Source organism: Scyliorhinus canicula, unplaced genomic scaffold (genome assembly GCF_902713615.1).
Source record: "Scyliorhinus canicula unplaced genomic scaffold, sScyCan1.1, whole genome shotgun sequence".
NCBI classification, from domain to species: domain Eukaryota; kingdom Metazoa; phylum Chordata; class Chondrichthyes; order Carcharhiniformes; family Scyliorhinidae; genus Scyliorhinus; species Scyliorhinus canicula.
In genome coordinates, this window is record NW_024055820.1 from 1,877,349 (window position 1) to 1,902,545 (window position 25,197).

The window sequence follows — 25,197 nt, forward strand, 5'->3', positions numbered from 1 at the left end:
CTGTGAACGATGCTTTTTCCTTCCATGTTCAAAATCCGCTGATATTCAGGATATGATAAATTGAGGACTCTGTCAGATCCTGATGTGATGCTTGGTTTGAGTTTCCGGACTTTGAAGCCTCCCCTTCGAACACCCTGTGAAACTGATTGAAAACAGAAAATAGGGAGTGAGAGAGAACCCACAAAAACACAAAGGCAGGTTGTGAAATTGAGCTGAATGAATCTGGTCATTTGTGGGTCCGGCTCTGGGAAAAAGTGACCATGAAAACTGCTGGATTGTCACAAAAACCCAACTGGCCTCTTTGGGAGGAGTGAGAAAGAGGTGAAGAGGGATTTTGTATATCTACAAGTCATATTAAAGAGAATAGATGGCAAAGCTAATTCGATCTTGAGCTTCATAAACAGTAACCGAAGAGATAATGCTGGAACATCTCAGCACGTCTGGCAGTATCTGTCGGGAGAGAAAAGATCTCATGTTGAGTCCAGATGGTCCTTTGTTAGCTCTTTTCTCTCCCTACGGATACTGCCAGACTTGCTGAGATGTTCCAGCATTTTCTCTTTGGCTTCAGATTCCAGCATCCGCAGTAATTTGCTTTTATTCATAAACAGTAATATTGATCCCAAAACTATGCTTCTGGTGGCACAATTATTAGCACTGCTGCCTCACGGCGCCAGGGACCTGGGTTCAATTCTGGCCTTGGTGACTGTGTGTGTGGAGTTTGCACTTTCTCCCCATGTCTGCGTGGGTTTCCACCCGGTGCTCAGGTTTCCTCTAACAGTCCAAAGAAGGGAAAGTTATATGGATTGGCCTTGATAAATTGCCCCTTAGTGTCCAGGGATATGCAGGTGAGGTGGGGCTATGGGGTTACAGGGACAGGGTAGGGGTGTGGGCCTAGACAGTGTGCCCTTGCAGAGAATCACTGCAGACTTGATGGGCTGAATGGCCTCCTTCTGCACTGTAGGAATTCTGAGGCTCCAATTCTATTCTATGAATCTTTCTAAAGCTCTGGTCACCACTCTTCAGTAAGGATGTGAAGGCTCTTGGAGAAGGTGCAGAGGAGATTTACCAGAATGGTTCCAGCAAAGGAGGTTGAGGGAAGATTTGATTCAGGGACACAAGATTATGGCAGATTTCCATCGGGTGGACAAAGAAACTCTGTTTCCATTCACTGATCGTACAAGCAGCCGGGACACAGATTTAAAGTTTCGGGTAAAACTTGGATTGAACGATATAAGATGCTGAGGGGTCTTGACAGGGTGGATGTGGAGAGGATGTTTCCTCTTGTGGGAGAATCTGGACCAAGGCGTCACTGTTGCAAAATAAGGGGTCATCCATTTCAGATGGTGATGAAGATATTTTTCTCTCTTGAGGGTTGTAAGACAGGAGGTGGCACAGTGGTTAGCACTGCTGCCTCACAGCACCAAGGATCCAGGTTCAATTCCGGCCCTGGGTGACTGTGTGGAGTTTGCACGTTCTCCCTGTGTCTGTGTTTCCTCTGGGTGCTCCGGATTCATCACAGAGGTCAAAGATGTGCAGGTTAGGTGGATTGGCCAGATTAGGTGGATTGGCCTTTCTAAATTGCCCGTTCGTCTCCAAGGACGTGGGTGTTGGGTGGGGTTATGAGGATGGAGTGGGAATGGATGGGGTGGGCCTGGGTGGGGTGCTCTTTCAGAGGGTTGGTGCAGACCTGATGGGCCGAATGGGCTCCTTCTGCACTGTCGGGATTCTATGACTTTGGAACTTCCGTCCTTAGGTGTTTTAGTAAGCTCAGAGAAGGGGGCAAAAGAGGGGGAGGTGTGGCGCTGCTAGTCAAGGACAGTATTACGGTGGCGGAAAGGATGCTAGATGGGGACTCTTCTTCTGAGGTAGTATGGGCTGAGGTTAGAAACAGGAAAGGAGAGGTCACCCTGTTGGGAGTTTTCTATAGGCCACCTAATAGTTCTAGGGATGTAGAGGAAAGGATGGCGAAGATGATTCTGGAAAAGAGCGAAAGTAACAGGGTAGTTGTTATGGGAGACTTTAACTTTCCAAATATTGACTGGAAAAGATATAGTTCGAGTACATTAGATGGGTCGTTCTTTGTACAATGTGTGCAGGAGGGTTTCCTGACACAATATGTTGACAGGCCAACAAGAGGCGAGGCCACATTGGATTTGGTTTTGGGTAATGAACCAGGCCAGGTGTTAGATCTGGAGGTAGGTGAGCACTTTGGAAACAGTGACCACAATTCGGTGACCTTTACGTTAGTGATGGAAAGGGATAAGTATACCCCGCAGGGCAAGAGTTATAGCTGGGGGAAGGGCAATTATGATGCCATTAGACATGACTTAGGATGTGTTGGTTGGAGAAGTAGGCTGCAAGGGTTGGGCACACTGGATATGTGGAGCTTGTTCAAGGAACAGCTATTGCATGTTCTTGATAAGTACGTACCAGTCAGGCAGGGAGGAAGGGGTCGAGCGAGGGAACCGTGGTTTACCAAAGAAGTGGAATCTCTTGTGAAGAGGAAGAAGGAGGCCTATGTGAAGATGAGGCATGAAGTTTCAGTTGGGGCGCTTGATAGTTACAAGGAAGCGAGGAAGGATCTAAAGAGAGAGCTGAGACGAGCAAGGAGGGGACATGAGAAGTCTTTGGCAGGTAGGATCAAGGAAAACCCAAAAGCTTTCTATAGGTATGTCAGGAATAAAAGAATGACTAGGGTAAGAGTAGGGCCAGTCAAGGACAGTGGTGGGAAGTTGTGTGTGGAGGCTGAGGAGATAAGCGAGATACTAAATGAATACTTTTCGTCAGTATTCACTCAAGAAAAAGATAATATTGTGGAGGAGAATGCTGAGACCCAGGCTATTAGAATAGATGGCATTGAGGTGCATAGGGAAGAAGTGTTGGCAATTCTGGACAAGGTGAAAATAGATAAGTCCCCGGGGCCGGATGGAATTTATCCTAGGATTCTCTGGGAAGCCAGGGAAGAGATGGCTGAGCCTTTGGCTTTGATTTTTAGGTCATCATTGGCTACAGGAATAGTGCCAGAGGACTGGAGGATAGCAAATGTGGTCCCTTTGTTCAAGAAGGGGAGTAGAGATAACCCTGGTAACTATAGGCCGGTGAGCCTAACGTCTGTGGTGGGTAAGGTCTTGGAGAGGATTATAAAAGATACGATTTATAATCATCTAGATAGGAATAATATGATTAGGGATAGTCAGCATGGTTTTGTGAAGGGTAGGTCATGCCTCACAAACCTTATCGAGTTCTTTGAGAAGGTGACTGAACAGGTAGACGAGGGTAGAGCAGTTGATGTGGTGTATATGGATTTCAGTAAAGCGTTTGATAAGGTTCCCCACGGTCGGCTATTGCAGAAAATACGGAGGCTGGGGATTGAGGGTGATTTAGAGATGTGGATCAGAAATTGGCTAGTTGAAAGAAGACAGAGAGTGGTAGTTGATGGGAAATGTTCAGAATGGAGTTCAGTTACGAGTGGCGTACCACAAGGATCTGTTCTGGGGCCGTTGCTGTTTGTCATTTTTATAAATGACCTAGAGGAGGGCGCAGAAGGATGGGTGAGTAAACTTGCAGACGACACTATAGTCGGTGGAGTTGTAGACAGTGCGGAAGGATGTTGCAGGTTACAGAGGGACATAGATAAGCTGCAGACCTGGGCTGAGAGGTGGCAAATGGAGTTTAATGTGGAGAAGTGTGAGGTGATTCACTTTGGAAAGAATAACAGGAATGCGGAATATTTGGCTAATGGTAAAATTCTTGGTAGTGTGGATGAGCAGAGGGATCTCGGTGTCCATGTACATAGATCCCTGAAAGTTGCCACCCAGGTTGATAGGGTTGTTAAGAAGGCCTATGGTGTGTTGGCCTTTATTGGTAGAGGGATTGAGTTCCGGAGCCATGAGGTCATGTTGCAGTTGTACAAAACTCTAGTACGGCCGCATTTGGAGTATTGCGTACAGTTCTGGTCGCCTCATTATAGGAAGGACGTGGAAGCTTTGGAACGGGTGCAGAGGAGATTTACCAGGATGTTGCCTGGTATGGAGGGAAAATCTTATGAGGAAAGGCTGATGGACTTGAGGTTGTTTTCGTTAGAGAGAAGAAGGTTAAGAGGTGACTTAATAGAGGCATACAAAATGATCAGAGGGTTAGATAGGGTGGACAGCGAGAGCCTTCTCCCGCGGATGGAGGTGGCTAGCACGAGGGGACATAGCCTTAAATTGAGGGGTAATAGATATAGGACAGAGGTCAGAGGTGGATTTTTTACGCAAAGAGTGGTGAGGCCGTGGAATGCCCTACCTGCAACAGTAGTGAACTCGCCAACATTGAGGGCATTAAAAAATTTATTGGATAAGCATATGGATGATAAGGGCATAGTGTAGGTTAGATGGCCTTTAGTTTTTTTTCCATGTCGGTGCAACATCGAGGGCCGAAGGGCCTGTACTGCGCTGTATCGTTCTACGTTCTATGTTCTAAAATGCAGTGGAAGCAGAGCCTTTGAATATTAAAAAAAAAAAATTTAAAGTGCCCAATTCATTTTTAACAATTATGGGGCAATTTAGCGTCACCAACATTGTACTCTGTATATCTTTGGGTTGTGGGGGGCGAAACCTACACAACCACAGGGAGAATGTGCGAACTCCACACAGACAGAGACCCAGAGCCTTGATCGAACCTTGAACCTCGGCGCCGTGAGGCAGCAGTGCTAACCACTGCACCGCCGTGCTGCCCCGTCTTTGAATATTTTTAAGGCAGTGATGGATAGATTCTTGATAAGCAAGAGGGTGAAAGATTATCGGGGTCGGCAGGAATGTGGAGTTGAGGTTAAAATTTTTGATTGATGGAGCAGCCTCGAGGGACCGACTCCTAGTTTGTGTGTAAGGAGCAGGCTCGAGGGGCCGACTCCTAGTTTGTGCGTAAGGAGCAGGCTCGAGGGACCGACTCCTAGTTTGTATGTAAGGAGCAGGCTCGAGGGGCCGACTCCTAGTTTGTATGCAAGGAACAGGCTCGAGGGGCCGATCCTAGTTTGTGTGTAAGGAGCAGGCTCGAGGGGCCGACTCCTAGTTTGTGTGTAAGGAGCAGGCTCGAGTGGCCGACTCCTAGTTTGTGTGTCAGGAGCAGGCTCGAGGGGCCGACTCCTAGTTTGTATGTGAGGAGCAGACTCGAGGGGCCGACTCCTAGTTTGTGTGTAGGAGCAGGCTCGAGGGGCCGACTCCTAGTTTGTGTGTAAGGATCAGGCTCAAGGGACCGACTCCTAGTTTGTATATAAGCATGCAGGTTCAGCAGGCGGTAAAGAAGGCAAATGGTGTGTTGACCTGCATCGCTGGAGGATTTGAGTCAATGAGCAGGGATGTCTTGCTGCCATTATACAGGGCCTTGGTGAGGCCACAGCTGGAATATTGTGTGCCGTATTAGTCTCCTTATCTGAGGAAAGGTGATCTCGCTAAAGAGGAAATGCAGCAAAGTTTTGCCAGACTGATTCCTGAGATGGGAGGGTCTGACGTGAGAGATTGAATTGGTCAGGATTGTATTCACTGGAGTTCAGAATCTCTTAGAAACCTATAAAATGTGGTTGACATGGTGGAACAGTGGTTAGCACTTCTGCCTCACATCACCGAGGACCCGGGCTCGATCCTAGCCCCGGGTCACTGTCCGTGTAGAGTTTGTGCATTCTCCGTGTTTGCGTGGGTCTCACCCGCACAAACCCAAAGATGTACAGGGTAGGTAGACTCCGCACAGACAGTGACCCAAGCCAGAATCGAACATGGGACCCTAGAGCTGTGAAGCAATTGTGCTATCCGCAATGCTACCGTGCTGCCCACAAATCTATGCATGTAAATGTTACAGGAGGTATGAGGGAGAATGTTTTTACACAGCGAGTGGCAATGAGCTGAAACTTGCTGCCAATTATGGAGTTTGGAAATAGACACCAATGAATGATTTTTTAAAAGATTGGACAGAAACCTGAAAGAAATAAATCTGAGGATACAGACATAGGAGAATGAGACTTACTGGATTGCTCCAGGTAATAATAATACTCTTTACCAGTGTCACAAGTAGGTTTACATTAACACTGCAATGAAGTTCCTGTGAAACTCCCCTGGTTGCCACACTCCGTCGCCTGTTCGGGTACACGGAGGGAGAATTCAGAATGTCATAACAAGCACGTATTTCAGGACTTGTGGGAGGAAATCGGAGCACCCGGAGGAAACCCACACAGACATGGGGAGAACACGCAGACTCCACACAGACAGTGACCCAAGCCAGGAATTGAATCTTCATCTCTGGCATTGAGAAGCAAAAGTGCTAACGATTGTGCTACTGTACTAATTAGAGAGCTGGCATGGACTCAATTGTGTGACCTCACCTTGTATTTTAACCCCGGGGGGGGGGGGGGGGGTTCAGATATCCTCAGGTAAATCTGTGCTACACTCCCTCCGAGGCCATTCTATCCTTCCTCAGGTTTGTTGCCCGGAACTGAACACAGTTCTCCAGGTTTGGTCTAACCAGGGTTTGTGAATCTCGGGGCTTTTCCAGTCACACTGAGACCTGAAATCTTCCCTCACAGACAGAACAGACAAACCTTTACCTTCCACACTCAGATGCTGCTGATATTCAGGTTCAGATGAATCGAGTGATTCTGTCAGATCGCGATGTGATGTTTGGTTTGCGTTTCCCGTCTGTTAAACCTCCACTTCCAGTATCCTGTAAATTTACAGAAACCTCACTGTCAGTTTTGGATAGAAATTCACAACATTTTCTCCTCGCCAACCTTGATTAAATGTATTCCTGGAGGTTTGATCACATGACCTGCCCCCATCCTCCAGCCATTAATCAGTCAACACATCCATCCTTGTGACACACTGCCTTCCTCGGCCAATTGGGAAGCTGTTTAAGACGGGACCATTAACATTGTGCTCGGGAGTTGAAGCCTCCACGGGGTATTTATGAAGCCTCCCGGCTCACTCCGCAGCTTCTATTGCTCCCTGGCCACCCACCGGCTCCAATCCAGAAAGTCGGTCGATTGTTTCTTTCCCGCTCCTCGCACCGTCAGCGACAACCTGAACTGTGCATGCTCCAGCTACAGACGGACTGTACGAGGAGCTTCTGTAATGTGGAGCACATTCTCAACTGCAGTGCATGTTGGGTAATACATATGATATAAATTATGCTTTGCGAACCGATTACGACTGGTAACATCGGGCCACGGTAACAAATGTATTAAATCAATTAATACAGCACCTAAATAGTATGGGCCTTCCATCACTGTTCTGTCCTGGGAGTGATTGGCAACAGTGACTACAGTGAGATGTGAACTCATCGGGGTCCCAACAGGTTTGGGTGAGAGCGATTTTTGTCCTCATAGACTAGGGGTGGGCAAACTACGGCCCGCGGGCCGCATGCGGCCCGCCAAAAGTCTTTATGCGGCCCATCAAGATCAAGTCCTCAAAAAAAAATTTTAAAATTTTTTATTTTTTTTAATAAGGTTAATGGGGGGGGGGGGGCTGTTGGGTTACTGGTATAGGGTGGATACGTTGACTTGAGTAGGGTGATCATTGCTCGGCACAACATCGAGGGCCGAAGGGCCTGTTCTGTGCTGTACTGTTCTATGTTCTAACCACTGCACCACCGTGCTGCCCCGTCTTTGAATATTTTTAAGGCAGTGATGGATAGACTCTTGATAAGCAAGAGGGTGAAAGATTATCGGGGTCGGCAGGAATGTGAAGTTGAGGTTAAAATTTTTGATTGATGGAGCAGGCTCGAGGGACCGACTCCTAGTTTGTGTGTAAGGAGCAGGCTCGAGGGGCCGACTCCTAGTTTGTGTGTAAGGAGCAGGCTCCAGGGACCGAGTCCCAGTTTTTATGTAAGGAGCAGACTCGAGGGGCCGACTCCTAGTTTGTGTGTAAGGAGCAGGCTCGAGGGACCGACTCCTAGTTTGTGTGTAAGGAGCAGGCTCGAGGGGCCGACTCCTAGTTTGTGTGTAAGGGGCAGGCTCGAGGGGCCGACTCCTAGTTTGTATGTAAGGAGCAGGCTCGAGGGACAGACTCCTAGTTTGTATGTAAGGAGGAGGCTCGAGGGGCCGACTCCTAGTTTGTATGTAAGGAGCAGGCTCGAGGGGCCGACTCCTAGTTTGTGTGTAAGGAACAGGCTCGAGGGGCCGACTCCTAGTTTATGTGTCAGGAGCAGGCTCGAGGGGCCGACTCCTAGTTTGTGTGTAAGGAACAGGCTCGAGGGGCCGACTCCTAGTTTATGTGTCAGGAGCAGGCTCGAGGGGCCGACTCCTAGTTTGTATGTAAGGAACAGGCTTGAGGGGCCGACTCCTAGTTTGTATGTAAGGAGCAGGCTCGAGGGGCCGACTCCTAGTTTGTATGAGGCGCCCAGAATCATAACCGGGTGAAGCTCCATTTTTTGAAAAGTAGAGAAAAAGAGGGCTAAAGGCAGGATGCCGCCGGGAGAAGCGCTGAGGTATATGCCGCACGCTAATTGGTTCCAACCGGGACTATCAATTAATATGCTATGCGGCCCTTTAAAATTGTGAATTTCTGAATGTGGCCCTTGCACGGAAAAGTTTGCCCACCCCTGTCATAGACCCAACAGTTAAACTGCCCCTCGCCAATAACAATATGCTGAAATTGGATCAAATAGTCTGAGCTTTTAAAGTTGGAGTGTTAACCCTTTGCACATGTGAAGTGTGTGAGTGATCTCCCTCTGAACTGCACATTATATTAACTAATGACTAACTCATATTTATTCATATAAACATCTTCCACTTGTCTATCATATCAAACCTTTTCATAATCTTACAGGATTAGGTCATCCTTCATTCCCTTTTCCAGAGAAAAGGTGATGCCCTGTCCAGTCTTTCTTGCCGGGTATAACCTGCCAGTTCAGGCATAATTTAAATATATTTGCCTGCATCTTCTCCAGTCCTTCTAGATCTGAGCAGCAAACTCAAAGTTGCCCACAAATGCTTGGAAATTGCAGCACTTTTATCGTTTACCCATTAGCTGAATATAAGATGGGACAGACGAAGCAGATCCAATGAGTCTGTACCACTGTAGAGCATCTACAAATGTGTCTCTTCCCCTTACTGCTAAACCAGGTTAAAGTCCAACAGGTTTGTTTCAAATCACTAGCTTTCGGAGCGCAGCTCCTTCCTCAGGTGAATGAGCAGTGCTCTGAAAGCTAGTGTTTTGAAACAAATCTGTTGGACTTTAACCTGGTGCTGCAAGACTTCTTACTGTGCTCACCCCAGTCCAACGCCGGCATCTGCACATATTACTGCAAAACAGTTGACTTTTTCACTCTTAACCTCTCAGTGTAGACATTAAGAATGTGTCAGAGAAAGACTAGATTTCAGCTCGGTGACACGAGGCCAGACTAAAGTTTACTTCATTGGATTGTTGAGCTAATGACTCCATATTATAAGATGGATCAAAAAGACTGGAGAAGAAGCAGGAAAGTGTACCAGAATGATGCCTGAATGGCCAGGTTATACCCAGCAAGAAATGCTGAGGCTCGATGAGCCATATCGTCTCCACCCACTTCCATTACTTGTGTTACTTTGAACATCACTGTAAATCTTTCCATGCAGACACAACAGATGCAACAACCAACTTTTCATCTCCTTCATTCCCATATTCTTGGATTCCAAACACACTTTCCAGGTGCTACTCAGTATTGTGCTCACAATTTGGTCTCCCCTACACTGAGGAGATTAAATCTGGATTGGGTCACTGTGGAACATCACCATTCAGTTATCAAGTGTGATCCGGAGCTTCTGATTATTTAGGTTTAAATTCCTTGCCCAACTTCCACTCTGTCCTCGGCCTCCTGCACCATTCCAATAAAGCTCAAAGGAAACTCAAGGAACTGATCAGGCAATTTCTGACCTTCCAGACACAACGTTCATTTCAGATTATAATCATCACTCCAATATTTTTAGACAGTTGGTGCTGGTAATGGTTCTGCTGTTGCCATTTATATCTCACCTGGACCTGTCTTTTATTTCTTCTCTTGTCCTATTAGTTTACCTACTTGTCTCATTGTCACCCAGTTTTGCTTTGAACTATTATCCTCTTTGTCATTTAAAAAAAGCATTAAAGTGCCCAATTCTTTATTTTCCAATTAAGGGACAATTTAGCATGGCCAATCCACCTACTCTGTACACCTTTGGGTTATGGGCGAAGACCCACGCAACAGTGACGTGGCTGCAAGGAGATCAGGGCTAGGATCTAAATATACAAGGATATGTGTCCAATCGAAAGTAAAGGCAGATGGGCAAAGGGGGTGGGGTTGCATTGTTAGTAAGGAATTAAGTAAATTGACCGCAAGGAGAGATATAGGATCTGAAGGCAGAGAATCTCTGTGGGTAGAGTTGAGGAATCGCAAAGGTTAAAAGACCCTGATGGGAGTTATGTACAGGCCTCCGAGCAGCAGTCAGGATGTGGGACAGAAAACAAATCAGGAGATAGAGAAAGCATGTAAAAAAGGCAAGATCACAAAATTCATGGGGGACTTCAATCTGCAGGTGGGCTGGGAAAATCAGGTTGGTAGTGGATCCCAGGAAAAGTAATTTGTGGAATGTCTAAGAGATGTTTACTTGGAGCAGCTTTTAACAGAGCTTACTAGGGAACGGTGTAATGTGTGATGAGGCAGACTTGATTGAGGCACGATGGAAATTCATCCCAAGGAGGAACAAAGAATAAAGAAAAGTACAGCACAGGAACAGGCCCTTCGGCCCTCCAAGCCTGCGCCGACCATGCTGCCCATCTAAACTAAAATCTTCCACACTTCCTGGGTCCGTATCCCTCTATTCCCATCCTATTCATGTATTTGTCAAGATGCACCTCAAACATCACTATCGTCCCTGTTTCCACCACCTCCTCCGGCAGCAAGTTCCAGGCACCCACTACCCTCTGTGTGAAAAACTTACCTTGTATATCTCCTCTAAACCTTGTCCCTTGCACCTTAAATCTGTGCCCCCTAGTGATTGAAAACATGCTAAAGGGAGGACAAGGCATCCATGGTTGACGAGGGAAGTCAAGGACAGCATAAAAGTAAAAGCATACAAAGTGGCGAGGATTAGTGGGAAGCCAGAGGATTGGGAATCCTTTAAAGGTGAGCAGAGGACAAATAAAAAAGCAATAAGGGGAGAGAAGATGAAATATGAATGCAAGCTACCTAGTAATATAAAAGAAGATAGGAAGAGATGTTTCAATATATAAATATATATATATATATATATATATCTTTCAATATTTAAAAGGTAAGACAGGCAAAAATAGACATTGGACCACTGGGAAATGTGGCAGGAAAAGTAATAATAGGACACAAAGAAATGGCAGAGGAACTGAATACTGTACTTACTTTGCATCAGCCTTCATGGTGGAATACCCCAGTGGAATGCCAGAACTCCGGGAGAATCAGGGGGCAGAGGTGAGTACAGTTGTCATCACTAAGGAGAAGGTTCTGGGTAAACTGAAAGGTCTGAAGGTGGATAAATCACCTGGACCGGATGGACTACACCCCAGGGTTCTGAAAGAGATAGCTCAAGAGATTGTGGAGGCATTGGTGGTGATCTTTCAGGAATCACTGGAGGCAGAAAGGGTCCCAGAGGACTGGAAAGTGGCTAATGTAACACCGCTGTTTAAGAAGGGAAATTATAGGCCGGTTAGCTTGATTTGGTTTTAGAGTCCATTATTAAAGATGAGATCGCAGCATACTTGAAAGTGCATAAAAAAGTAGGACTCAATCAACACGGCTTTGTCAAAGGAAGGTCATGTCTGACAAATCTGTTAAGAGTTCTTTGAGGGGGTAACAAGGAAGTTAGATTTCCAAAATGCCTTTGACAAGATGTCGCACAGGAGACTGTTAAATAAGTTAAGAGCCCATGGTGTTAAGGGTAAGATCCTGACATGGACAGAGGATTGGCTGACTGGCAGAAGACAATGAGTGGGCATAAAGAGGTATTTTTCAGGATGGCAGCCAGTGACTGGTGTTGTGCCTCAGGGGTCTGTGCTGGGACCACAATTTTTTACAATATACATTAATGAAATGGAAGAAGGAACTGAAGGCACTGTTGCTAAGTTTACAGATGATACAAAGATCTGTAGTGGGACAGATAGTATTGAGGAAGCGGGGGGGGGGGGGGGCACAGAAAGATTTAGACAGGCTAGGAGAGTGGGCAATGAAGTGGCAGATGAAATACAATGTGGAAAAGCGTGAGGTTATGCACTTTGGAAGGAGGAATGGAGGCATAGACTATTTTCTAAATGTGGAAATGCTTAGGAAATCAGAAGCGCAAATGGACTTGGGAGTCCTTGTTCACGATTCTCTTAAGGTTAACGTGCAGGTTCAGTCAGCAGTTAGGAAGGCACATGCAATGGTAGCATTCATGTCGAGAGGCCTAGAATACAAGACCAGGGATGTACTTCTGAAGCTGTATAATGCTCTGGTCAGACCCTATTTGGCGTGTTGTGAGCAGTTTTGGGCTCCGTATCTAAGGAAGGATGTGCTGGCCTTGGAAAGGGTCCAGAGGAGTTTCCCAAGAATGATCCCTGGAATGAAGAGCTTGTCGTATGAGGAACGGTTGATGATTCTGGGTCTATACTCATTGGAGTTTAGAAGGATGAGAGGGGGGAGTCTTATTTTTTTAAAAATATATTTAGAGTGCCCAATTCATTTTATCAAAATAAGGGGCAATTCAGCATGGCCAATCCATTTGCCCTGCACATCTTTGGGTTGTGGGTGCGAAACTCACACAAACACAGGCTTGTGTCTGCTCTGCCATTCAATCATGGCTGATATTTTTTCCATCCCCATTCTCCTGCCTTCTCCCCATAACCTCTGATTCCCTATTGATCAATAACCTATCTATCTCTGTCTTAAAGACATGTCTAACAGTAAGAGAAAAGCAACTTACTGCAGATGCTTCAATCTGAAACAAAAACAGAAAATACTGGACAAATTCAGCAGTCTGACAGCCTCTGTGGAGTGAGATGGCAGCTGCCGTTTCCAGTCAAGTGGGTCTTTGTCAAAGCTGGAGAACTGGAAATAGGGTCAGATTGATACTGAAGAGAAAGAGAAAATGCTGGGAAATCTCAGCAGGTCTGGCAGCATCTGTAGGAAGTCCAATGTATCTTTGTCAATGTCAAAGAGTCACTGGACTCGAAACGTTCGCTCTTTTCTATCTCTACAGTGCAGAAGGAGGCCATTTGGCCCATCGAGTCTGCACCGATCCACTTTAGCCCTCACATCCACCCTATCCCCGTAACCCAATAACCCCTAACCTTTTTGGTCACTTAGGGCAATTTATCATGGCCAATCCACCTAACCTGCACATCTTTGGACTGTGGGAGGAAACCGGAACACCTGGAGGAAACCCACGCAGACACGGGGAGAACGTGCAGATTCTGCAGTGACCCAGTGGAACCTGGGACCCTGTCGCTGTGAAGCCACAGTGCTAATCACTTGTGCCACTGTGCTGCCCATGTCTGCCTACAGATGCTGTCAGACCTGCTGAGATTTTCCAGCATTTTCTCTTTCATTTCAGATTCCAGCATCCGCAGTAATTCGCTTTTATTCAGATTTATACTGTTGGAGTGGAGAGAGGAGTGGGGAGGGGGGGGGGGGGGGGGGGGCTGCTGGGGAGTGGAACATTTGGGCTGGATAGAGGGCCGGCGATAGGTGAAGATCGACAAAGATGTTTTAGATGGAAAGACAAAGGGAATGCAAATGACGGTGATCAAGGCTAAAAAGGCTGCTAATAGTGGCACATTCAGATATTAGAATGTGTTAATGGCAGAACAAATGTAAGCAGCATGTCAAAGGACAGTAGGAATAGGGAGCAGATTGCTCAGGAGCTGTGGGTGGGGGGGATGGGGGGGCTGGGCAATGTTGAGGGAAAACAGATCAGTGGAAGGTGGTGAAGGGGGAGGAGGGATTTCACAGTCTGAAGCTGTTGAGCAGACTGTTAAATCCGCAAGGCTGTACCGCGCCTATTCGGAGGATGGGGTGCTGTTCCTCGGCGTTGGGAACATTGCAGCAGGCCAAGATCGGACATGTGGGCATGAGAGCTGGACAGTGAGTTCAAATAGCAAGCGACAGGAGAGTCTGCCACCAGCTTGTCGATGGAGCGAAGGTGTTTTCCAAAGCGGTCACCCAGTCGGCATTTAGTCTCTCCAATGCAGAGAAGATGGCATTGGGATCAGCAAATGCAACAGGCCAGATTGAAGGATGTCTGAAAGTAATGTGTACTCAAAAGGACAGACACAAACGATACTGTAACTGACTTAGAGGGAATGCCAGAGACTTAACTGAACCACCTTTTGGAAACAGAAAGAGGTCAAATATAATTAACATATCATTCTTAAATCTCTGACCTGTGAAGATATTTGATTGTGTTTGAAAGCTGACTGTGGTCAATCTCACAATGAACACAAGGGAATTCATATTACCCAGTGACTCGATTTATTCTCTTTGTCAGTCATGTTTGTAATTCACTGTTGTATATTTCAGAATCTAGATTTCAAATCAGGACATAAATATCGAATGATATTAAGTTTGGAGTAATGAAACGTTTTGAAATGAATTTAGAGTACCCAATTAAGGGGCAATTTACGTGGCCAATCTACCTGCCCTGAACATTTTTTGGGTTGTGGGGGTGAAACCCACACAAACACGGGGAGAATGTGCAAACTCCACACGGACAGTGACCCAGAGCCGGGATCGAACCTGGGTCCTCGATGCAGTGAGGCAGCAGTGCTAAGGGCAGCATGGTAGCATAGTGGTTGGCACAAATGCTTCACAGCTCCAGGGTCCCAGGTTCGAATCCCGGCTTGGGTCACTGTCTGTGTGGAGTCTGCACGTTCTCCCCGTGTGTGCGTGGGTTTCCTCCGGGTGCTCCGGTTTCCTCCCACAGTCCAAAGATGTGCAGGTTAGGTGAATTGGCCATGCTAAATTGCCCTCAGGGTCCAAATTGCCCTTAGTGTTAAGTGGGGTTACTGGGTTATGGGGATAGGGTGGAGGTATGGGCTTGGGTAGGGTGCTCTTTCCAAGAGCTGGTGCAGACTCGATGGGCCGAATGGCCTCCTTCTGCACTGTAAATTCTATGAAATTAACCACTACGCCACATGCTGCCCTGATTAATGGAGCAGTACACGATTGAACAGAAAGTATTGCTGAACAAATGCTTTTACATTTTGAATTGCAGACTAAGTTCTGAATCTTAAATTGAGACATTTGCTGGGGTTTGATCCTGGCTCTGGGTCACTGTCCGTGTGGAGTTTGCACATTCTCCCTGTGTCTGCGTGGGTGTCGCCCCCACTACCTAAAGATGTGCAGGTTAGGTGGAGTGGCCACGCTAATTTGGTCCCTTAATTGGAAAAAAAGTAATTCGGCATTCCTAAATTTATTTTTATAAAGTGAGACATCTGTCTTATTTAGTGTGAGGAAAGTTTGCACAAACTAATTTTGAAACTGAATATTAGTGGAATGTTCAGGACGCAATAAAAAGAAAAAAGATGTTCCCATTTTGACACAGTTCACATATTAGCAGTTTGTTCATGCACAACAGAATTTAATGGGTTTACAGATGCAGATGAACAAATTTAATCACCATTTCAAACATGTCTAAATGTACAATAAAAGCAACTTACTGTGGATGCTGGAATCTGAATCAGAAACACAAATACTGGACCCTCTCAGCAGGTCTGGCAGCCTCTGTGGAGAGAGATGGCAGCTGCCGTTCCGAGTCTGGGTGACTCTGTCAAAGCTGGAGAACTGGAAATCGGGTCAGATTTATACTGTGGGGAGGGGGAGGGGAACATTGGGGCTGGATAGGGGGCCAGCGATAGGTGGAGGATGACTAAGATGCCTTGGAAGGAAAGACAAAGGGAATGCAAAAGGCGGTGATCAAGGCTAAGAAAGGTGCTGATAGTGACGCATTAAGAGATGAGAATGTGTTAATGGCAGAACAAAGGTAAGCAGGGAGCCAAAGGACAGGAGGAACAGGGAGCAGATTGCTCAGGTGGGGGGAGGGGGAGGCAATGGTGAGGGGAATTTCCCTTATTCGAAACATTATTGACCTTACTCGTCTAATTTGCAGATGAGTTGTATCCTTGCTATTTGTTGTTCAATAGTTAAGCGAATGCATTACCTTACACCCGCAAAGTTTCAAATGATACCCTGCAAAATACTCTGTGATGGAGACTGGCAGGAATCGCAGTCAGAGTTCACACATGTTAATTCTGAATGGTTTTCTAATGTGCTGACATTTGATGATTCTAATATCAGATCGATTTCTCCGCCAATTGTCTAAGTTTTCAGTTGAATAGCACTCTGACAATAGAAGGTTCTTCAGTGCAATAAGGCCGCACAGTTTACTATTCTCGGTCAGTGCGCTAAGCGCTGTTCCCTGTTACTGTAGTGTAGCGATTATCATGTTTGCTGAAAGGCCCTCGGTTTAAACCCGCACAGAAACATTATCAAACCCCCATTCATTTCCGTGTGTGGAAAAGTTACATGATTGACATTTTCATTATTCATTTACACCCATCCTGAATTGCCCTTGAATTGGGTCGCTGAGTGAATCTGCCGTGTGGAACCCCGGTCCCCAGAGCTTCAGCCTGGTTCTCTGCTTTACTGGTCCAGAGCCAGTTACACTATTCACCCACCAGCCACTCCCCCAGTGAATCCACTGTCCAATATTACCTGGTCCAGAGCCAGTTACACTATTCACCCACCAGCCACTCCCCCAGTGAATCCACTGTCCAATATTACCTGGTCCAGAGCCAGTTACACTATTCACCCACCAGCCACTCCCCCAGTGAATCCACTGTCCAATATTACCTGGTCCAGAGCCAGTTACACTATTCACCCACCAGCCACTCCCCCAGTGAATCCACTGTCCAATATTACCTGGTCCAGAGCCAGTTACACTATTCACCCACCAGCCACTCCCCCAGTGAATCCACTGTCCAATATTACCTGGTCCAGAGCCAGTTACACTATTCACCCACCAGCCACTCCCCCAGTGAATCCACTGTCCAATATTACCTAAATATAATAACTTTCAAGCATGTGTCATTCGCTCTGACATGTACCTCAAAATGCATTCAGGATCAGCTGAAAATTGCCGGCACACTGAGCAGAAACACAGATGCTCCTATTTTGACTCGGCACAAATATCAACAGTTCGTTCAATGGCGCCAAATGCAGGTCAGAGGCTGGGAATCCTGCAGCGAGTAACTCACCTCCTAACCCCACAAAACCTGTCCACTATCTACAAGGCACAAGTCAGGAGTGTGATGGAATACTCTCCACTTGCCTGGATGGGTGCAGGAACTCACCAAAGGCATCTCAGACAGCACCTTTCAAACCCAAGACCCTGACACCCTGAAAGTTTCCTTCCCAGCCACTCCCCATCCTGACTGGGAAATATATCGGCTGTGCCTTCATTGTCACTGGGACATAATCCTGGAACTCTCTCCCTAACAGCACCAATGGACTGCAGCGGTTCAGGAAGCAGCTCACCACCACCTTCTCAAGGGCAAAGAGTTCTGGGCAATAAATCCTGGCCTCCCCAGTGATGTTCACATCCTCGAATGAATCAAATGAAACAGACACACAGCTGCCTGAATCCACCATCATGGGGTCACCTGGATTAGTGAATAGAGATAAGTGAATGTCCACTCACAGACTTTTTCAAAATGTCTCGATTTTCTCGGGGACGTATTGATTCCCTGCAGTGTGAGCTCAGCTTCTCAAAGAAAACACAACGTGAACCGATCCCGCTGTCTGCACTGGAAAGAAATGAACAAAATCTGCAGTTTGGCCAATAAGGGCTCGTCTGGGATTTGAACCCGGGATCTCTCACATTTTCATGCAGCATAAACCCCGAAGCGAGAATCTTACCCCTAGACCAACGAGCCGGTAAAAAGGAGGTGATTGAGGCAACAGATACTTTCATTGCCACCCACAGCCAATCAGATACCTGCGGAAAATGCTGGGAAATCTCAGGCAGTCAGGCAGCTTTTGTGGAAAGGGAAACAAAATTCATCTTTCACCTCCTTGACCTTCCATTGAAATCGGGAAAGGTTAGAAATGTAGTACGTTTTAACGAAGTGAAATCCCGGAGGGAGGAAACAGAACAACAGGAAAGGGTTCTGATAGGGGGCAAGTCAGGAGAGATTAAATGAAAAAAGGCCTTGGCTTTCGTAGCCACAGGGTGAAGTTAGCATCAAATCAGAGAATGATTACACCACAGATTCAGGCCATTCGGGCTACTGTGTCTGTGCTAGCTCTCTGTCAGAGCAATGGAAGATACAAAGAAACAAAAGATGTGTCTGCCGGAGCTGTCAATGGCAGATTGATCAACAACTGCCGCTCGACACAAAGAACAAGTGGAAACAAGATTGAAACCCAAATCTGCGATGTAAGGACACACAAAATGGGTGCAGCATTTACAGTGTGAAACTGCTGAATACACACTGAATGTGAAAGCTGTATTGAGCCCAGTGGAAAGATGCGCTGCTGTTCCTCGAGTGTTTGTTGAGATTCTTTCGAACTCTGCACATGTGCTGTATCATTCTAGAAAACAGAATATTCAGTTTCACAGAAGCTTATTTCGTCTGTTTGCATGATGGCAATGTGGAACTCGAAACACAGACCAGCCATGGTCTCAGTGAATAGCAGAACAGGCTGAAGGGACCGAATGGCCGACTTCTGCTTCTATCGCATCTGTTTGTATGTGCTACCGTGTGTGTATCATGCTATAAAACAAACCAGTTAGTATCACAGAATCAAATGTCGTCTGTTTGCATGATGGGAATGTGGAATTCGAAACGCAAACAGGGCAGCCAGCTTATTGAACAGTAAGAAGTCGTTCAACACCAGGTTAAAGTCCAACAGGGTTGTTTCCAATCACTAGCTTTCGGAGCACTGCTCCTTCATCGAGTGAATGAAGAGGTGGGTTCCATAACCACATATATCGACAGTCAGTGATGCAAGGTGATACAATGAATGCCCGTCTTTGTATCATTGACTGTTGTCTATATATCTGGTGGTACAACCCACCTCTTTACATACCTGAGAAAGCTCGTGTTTGAAACAAACCTGTTGGACTTTAAACTGGTGTTGTAAGACTTCTTACTGTGCCCACCCCAGTCCAACGCCGTCATCTCCCCATCTTATTGAATAGTAGAACAGCCTGAAGGGGCCGAATGGCCAACTTCTGCTTCTATTTCACCTGCTCCTATGTTTGAAAGCAGAGAGGAACCATTGACTGAGACAGCAACTTAAGGTGAATATTATGGCGGGTATTTGATGAGGAAACATGTGGCCATGTCGCCCTCTGGTGGACATGATCGGAACTTTACAGCGTTCGGACATTTGATGGAAACAGAAAATGAGAGTATCAGTTCCAGGGGAATAAATGCAGCAGGGGAAACAGAGCCTGCAGTTTGTCCATAAACATCACTGGCACCGACACCAGTTGAACGGGCAGGAAATAAAAGTTAGTTTTATCGGTGTGGTTCGTTGTTCATTGTGCAGCTCAGAGCGGGAAATACCTGCAGACAGGAAGGAGCTGGGAATTTCCAAACTTACATTCATTCACTTGTTGTTTTATGTTCTGGTCAGTGTTACTCCAGCCTGGCCATTCACCAACTGCATTTCCCCACAAACAGACACTGGACACGATCCCACAACTGGCAGCCCATTCTTTCTGTTTTTCGGGGATGACCTCCCAGGCTGGGAACAGCATTGGTGTATTTTACATTGTCACCGAATTCAACCCCGACTCCAATCCAATCCGCCGGGGGGGGGGGGGGGGGGGAGATCCTGAGAGAATTTCCCCCAGAGTTGTGAAGCACTTTGGGATAAATAGTCTGGGTGACGTATTGAACCAATTTGTAGCAGTTGCATTTCACTGTGGGCCAGTGGCGCAATGGATAACGCGCCTGACTACGGATCAGGAGATTCCAGGTTCGACTCCTGGCTGGCTCGTGGTAAACCTTTCAACATCAGTTTGCAAAGTCCATGAAAAATGCATATTGAATAACTTTTACCCAATTCAGTTGATCGTTTAGATTATTAGATTTACTTTTAGTAGCCTTTTTGACAAATTCCAGTATATTCTAAAGAGACAGAAACTGACACAAATCAGATGGCAGAAATGTTGGGAATGGAGGGTTGTGAGAGGGAGGAACTGAAGGAGATCAATATTGGTAGAATCATACAATCCCAACAGTGCAGGAGGAGACCATTCGGCCCACCGAGTCTCCGCCGACCCTTGGAAAGAGCACCCTAACTCGGCCCACACCCCTCGTAACCCAGTCATTTCGCATGGCCAATCCACCCAGCCAGCTTTGCCCTTTGAGCCATTTAATTCCTGACTTGTGCCTGCTGGGGGGTGGGGAGGAGGGCGGGGGGGGGGGGGGGGGGAGGAGGTGAGTTACTTACTGCAGGATTCCCAGCCGGTCTTTTAGTGTTAATCAATTTAATATATTAACAGAGACAATCCCAGCCTCTGACCTGCATTAATCGCCATTGAACGAACTGTTAATATTTGTGCCGAGTCAATATAGGAGCATCTGTGTTCCTGCTCAGTGTGCCGGGAATTTTCAGCATTTCTGCTTCTCCTGAATGCATTTTCCAGCATATATGAGAGCAAATGACATTTGCTTTGTAAGGTATTATATTCAGGTAATAATCGAGAGCGGATTCACTGGGGCTGATAGTTGGTGTTGAGTTGTGTTATTGTCACTAAACTGGCAATGCAGAGAATCAGGCTGAAGCTCTGGGGACCGGGGTTCCACACGGCAGATTCCCTCAGTTCAAGGGTTATTCGGGATGTGTGACAATGAAAATGTCAATTATGCAACTTTTCCCAAACACTTAATCGAATGGGATTCGATAATGTATTTACGCGGTTACCAATCCAGGGTTTTTTTTAAGTGTAAAATAAACATGACAACCGCCACACCACATAAACAAAACACCGAGTTTGACCCTCTGACCGAGATCAGGAAACCTGCATTCTTGTTGCACTGAAGAAACTCCTTTTGAGGGAGTTCAATTCGGCTGAAAACTTAGACAAGCGGCAGAGAAATTGATTTAACATTATTATTCGAATCAGAAGATGTCGCAGCTCATTGGAAAACCATTCACACTTAACACGTGTGAACTCTCTGACCGATTCCACCCAGTCCCCATAATGGTGGATTTTGTAGGATATCATTTGAAACGGGTGGAAGGTCATGGATTCTCTTAATGAGTAAACAGAAAACAATTCATCGCCATAATGTTTCTGCCTGGTTTCGAACCGGGGACCTTTCGCGTGTGAGGCGAACGTGATAACCACTGCACTACAGAAACCGCTGGCTCACATTCACTCTAATGAGCGTGTGTAGAAAGCGGACACTGTTCTGTCACTCAGTCACACTTTGGGACCTTTGTTTTTTAGAATTCGGCTGTTCTCATTAGGAATGCTGCAGAGAGACTAATAAATCAATGTAACCATAAATTGGCAAAACGCAATAAGCGGCACTTCGATCACCTCGACCAGCTTTTCAAAAGAACAATCCTTTGATTAGTCTCAATGTTTTTCTGTTTCAATGGCCTTGAGTTTTCTCCATTACAGCTGATCGTCCAATTCGCTTTTGACAAAGGAATTTCTGTCGAATCCACGTCCAGTTTGACTTAATGATCAAGTTTCACTGGACCAGAAGATGTGAACACGGAAATTATGTAGTTTACGATATAAACAATATGTAATGATGCAATTGATTTCGTACCGAATTTATGAAGGTGTTTTTTCCTGATCAAGCTTCTCTTCATTATTTCTGAGTTGATATACAGAATTTAATTATATTTGATCTACAGCCTGTTCACAGAGTCTGTCTATTAGAGAGAGAATGATTTTTAGAACTTCACAAAGCCCTGTTGAGATCACTTTGCTGCAGTCCTCCACTTTATTTGGTTTCAAATGAATTTTCAAATGGAGAAGCATTCTCAGGGTGGAATGATTTCTGCTCACTCAGCAATAACATCATTCTCATGTTGCTTCAAAAATATCAATCAATTTACTCAGTATCTGTTCCGTTACTCAAAACGTCATCTTATCCGACATTTATATCTTCATTTGAAAGTGAGACTCTGAAATATACATTGATTTGCAAACATGACTGACAAAGAAAATAATTCGAGTCACTGGGAAATACAAACCCCATTGTGCTCATTTGTGATTGAGCACAGTCAGCATTGAAATGTAATGGGATAGTTTTACAGGTAGAGATTTGAGAATGATATTTTCATTATATTTGATTCCTTTTTGTTCTGTGTCTGAGACATTCTGACGCCTTCACCCCGTTCGTGTTGAAGAAAGAGGGACGCCACAGGATCTGTACCGAGCCTCGTTTTTCTCATCTCCCCGAGTGGCTTTTCCTATTTCGCTATCAGGAAGACAGATTTTTAAAAAATGGATTCTATTAAAATCTCTGCCATTTCCTCCACTTCAGTCACAGAATCGCTTGTGTCTGTCTTTATGTGCATGTTTCAGACGGTGATTAAACCTGCATCTGTAAACCCATTCAATTCTGTTGTGGACTGAACGAACCGCTAATATGTGAACTTTCTCAAAATGCGAACATATTTTCCATCTCATTACACCATGACAATTCAGCATTTCTGATTTGTTGAATGCATTTTGAGGCCGGGGTAAAAGTAAATAGAATTGGCTGCAGCACCCGAGATTCCGATAACTTCCAGCAACAAACTTAAATCATTCCAACTTGTCTCACGTTTAATGTGAAAGATTTGATAATGTTTCTGTCCAGTTTTCAATCAGCAAATGTGACGACGTGTCCTCGTCATTGTTACTTCACAACAGATTTGAAATGGAGATGCCAATTGGATTTGATCTTTCCTTGTACAAGATGTGAACAATTCCGTTGGTCAAATCCCGTTAGTGAATGGGAAAGGCGGCAGTGAGCAGATCCGCACAGAACCTCCTTTCCGCGTCTCTCTTTCTGCTTTGCCTCCACAGGAAGACCGAGAACAAGTGATTTGTAACCATCTCTGCCATTTCCTCTGCTTCAATTACCATGTTGCTGGCGTCTGTCTTTTTGGGCAACATACTGTCAGCATGAAATCAGACATTGCTGGATAGATTTAGCTGGTCTGCCAACATCTGTGGAGTGAAACCGAGTTTACCAGTACATTCGTTTAAATGATCCTTCACAGCAGTATGGGAGGGTAGGGTAGGAATGGACAGAATTATATAGTTGAAAAGGGACACAGGAGGTGGGGCAGAATAGAAGACCAGTTAGAATAGAAAAGAACAGAATAGAATACATGCATAATGAGGCCATTCAGCCCATCGAGTCTGCACCGATCTTCTGAAAGAGCACCCTAACCAGGCTCCCGCCCTATCCCTGAAACCCCGCACATCTAACCTGCACATCTTTGGACACTAAGGGCCAATTTAGCACGGCCAATCCACCTACAGATATGGAATCCCGACAGTGCAGATGGAGCCATTCGGCTCATCACGTCTGCATTGATCCTCTACCTAGGCTACCACTGAACTCCCTACCTAGGCTCACTACCACACCCAATCCCCGGAACGCCACCGAACCTGCACACCTTTGGACACTAAGAGGCAATTTAGCACAGCCAATCCACCAAAGCTGGACATCTTTGGACTGTGGGAGGAAACCGGAGCACCACGAGGAAAACCATGCAGACAAGGGGAGAATGTGCAAACTCCCAAGGTCGAATTGAACCCGGGTCCCAGGTTCTGTGAGGCAACAGTGCTAACCACTCTGCCGCGGTGCCGCATGGACAAATTTGCCAAGGAAATAATACAGAGGGGTCTTTAAGGAATGAAGAGTATTAACGGTGGAAAAATGGTGAGAAAGCCGAATATGAAATGGAAGCAACTGAACAGTGAAGGGCAGATGGGGGAGGCTGTAAAGGCAGATGGAGGAGGCTGTAAAGGCAGATGGGGGAGGCTGTAAAGGCAGATGGGGGAGGCAGTAAAGGCAGATGGGGGAGGCTGTAAAGGCAGATGGGGGAGGCTGTAAAGGCAGATGGGGAGACTGTAAAGGCAGATGGGGGAGGCAGTAAAGGCAGATGGGGGAGGCTGTAAAGGCAGATGGGGAGGCTGTAAAGGCAGATGGGGGAGGCTGTAAAGGCAGATGGGGGAGGCTGTAAAGGCAGATGGGGGAGGCTGTAAAGGCAGATGGGGGAGGCTGTAAAGGCAGATGGGGGAGGCTGTAAAGGCAGATGGGGAGGCTGTAAAGGCAGATGGAGGAGGCTGTAAAGGCAGATGGGGGAGGCTGTAAAGGCAGATGGGGGAGGCTGTAAAGGCAGATGGGGGAGGCTGTAAAGGCAGATGGGGGAGGCGGTAAATTGCCTAATAAGAAGATGAGGTGTTGTTCTTCCAGTTTACATTGGGCATCACTGGAGCATTGGAACTGGCTTCGGATGGACCTGTGTGTTTATTTCAGATTTCCAGCAGCCGCAGTATTTTGCTTTTATTCGTATTAGACATTTTTGATACAGAGTAACTATGTTTTTTAAAAAATAATTTTTATTAAGATTTTCACAAAATATAAACAAAACAATATCAACAAAATAACCGTTGTAAAAACCCGAGAACAACACCCACCCCCCTACAAAAGCAACTACTAAATCAAAAACCAAAAAAAGCAAACAACAGAAAGGAAAGAGATAACACCCGCCACATCCCACAAACCCATGTACACACTTCTCCTCCGCCCCCCCCCCCCAAAATCCACCTTCGATGCTCCCTGGGACAAACTGATGTTTCCCCCGTATCGGGGCCTCCATCGAGCCCCCCACTTCTCCCCTGTGCCGTCTCCATTGCCTCCAAATTTTGAGGGTAGCCGCCACCACCGGGCTCGTGGTATACCTCGTTGGAGGGAGCGGCAACGGCGCCGTTACCAACACCACCAGGCTCATGTCGACACAGGACGCCACCTCCATCCTCTTCCATGCTGCCCCTTCCTCGTCCATTACCCACTTACACATCATCGCTGCGTTAGCAGCCCAGTAGTACCCACAGAGGTTGGGCAGCGCCATCCCCCCCCCCCCCCCCCCATCCCTGCCCTGTTCCAAGAACACTCTTCTCACCCTCGGAGTCCCATGCGCCCACACAAATCCCATAATACTCCTGTTGACCCT

General features: G+C 46.3%; 1 protein-coding gene, 1 long non-coding RNA gene and 2 other non-coding genes across 4 annotated transcripts in view; 1 reads left to right on the forward strand and 3 right to left on the reverse strand.

Moving 5' to 3' along the window:
• Positions 1–25,197, reverse strand: part of LOC119961137 (zinc finger protein 91-like) — a gene marked incomplete at its 5' end in the record, with an annotated part of 114,463 nt that overhangs the window by 27,464 nt on the left and 61,802 nt on the right. The gene's annotated exons all lie outside the window — the stretch shown is intronic.
• On the reverse strand, positions 99–11,507 carry LOC119961127. Its single transcript, XR_005459601.1, has 3 exons — positions 11,359–11,507; positions 6,578–6,693; positions 99–142 (listed from the first exon to the last, which is right to left on the reverse strand). It is a non-coding gene; the product is annotated as an uncharacterized LOC119961127 (long non-coding RNA).
• On the forward strand, positions 19,923–19,995 carry trnar-acg. Its single transcript has one exon. It is a non-coding gene; the product is annotated as a tRNA-Arg (tRNA).
• trnav-cac lies at positions 21,294–21,366 on the reverse strand. The gene has a single exon. It is a non-coding gene; the product is annotated as a tRNA-Val (tRNA).